Raw genomic sequence first — 1265 nt, forward strand, 5'->3', positions numbered from 1 at the left:
TGACTAACAAATAAGATGTTGCTAATTGATCATAATCATTTCTAGGTTTCTAGCCAAGTAACTCCAATTCAGCAACTAATTATTTATCTTGCTCATTTTGACATTATTTGGTACCACTACTTAATGATACTGAATAGAATACACTTATTATTATGTACCTTTATAACTGTAATTTTGTGTTTCCTGTACCATTATTAAAGTTAGTTCTCACTCATAACTATATCCTAACTCAGTATTATTCTTTTTGAACTCCAATTCTGACTTCATGCTCTCCAAACCATTAGCATTTTTTTTGCAAACTCCTAGAAATTAGTCAAAGTTCCAAACTTAGTGACCAGAGCTTCTTTTAATGCTGTAGAAATTCATTTGCCAATAAGTTTTATCCACAAGAAAATACAAAAAAAAAAAAGCCAATCAAGCAAAAAGTTACAAGAGCTAATAATAATCCTAGTATTTTGTGTATTCATGTACCCATTTCAAATTGTCATGATTTCATGACATAAATACAGCTTATTAATTCATGTGAGCTGTAGACCATCTATTGTTTTATCTCAAAGCTGCTGCTCACCTCACCATCCCCCAGAAACCTGCACCTTTCTGTCATTAGCATCATCCTTCTTCCAGAATATACTCCTTTCCTCTCTACAATCATGTGTATTTGTGAATTCTGCCATTTCCCTGCGTGATGCCCCTATAAGGGAGTGTGGGGGATGAGAACAGGGCCATTCATCTCTAGTACGTTACCAAAAGTGCATGTTTCCACTGACTTTTTTTTAACTACAACAAAGAACATGATAAGTTTCTCTTTCTACTGGAATTTAAGGTATACAACTTATGCCTGGTCTGCATCCTTATTCTTGCCAAGTGAAGAAAGCCAAATCAAAGCAGTGAGAGAGGAGGGATTTGACCAAGCAGAGAAGCAGGGGTGAGGAACATCTTGGTGCAGTGTAAGTCTTAAAGACCAGTTGTTGCTGAAACCCAGATGTATTAATATTTCTGGCCTTTCCATGAATGTACAGTCTTTCCTTGTAGTTCATGAGCAATTAGGTTAAGGCTCATTCAATTTGCTTTCTATCACTTTTAATACACCTGTTACGATTTCTTTTATCCAAGTATCCTTTTACCAGGTTAATATTTCTAAAATACCTCCTTCGTAGTGATGATAACTTTCTGAAATTGAGCAGTGGTGATGGTTGCAAAACTCTATGAATATACTAAAAATCACTGAACTGCACTTTTAAAAGAATAAATTTTATGATATGTAA

This window comes from Propithecus coquereli, unplaced genomic scaffold (assembly GCF_000956105.1).
Source record: "Propithecus coquereli isolate 6110/MARCELLA unplaced genomic scaffold, Pcoq_1.0 Scaffold151, whole genome shotgun sequence".
Taxonomy (NCBI): Eukaryota; Metazoa; Chordata; class Mammalia; order Primates; family Indriidae; genus Propithecus; species Propithecus coquereli.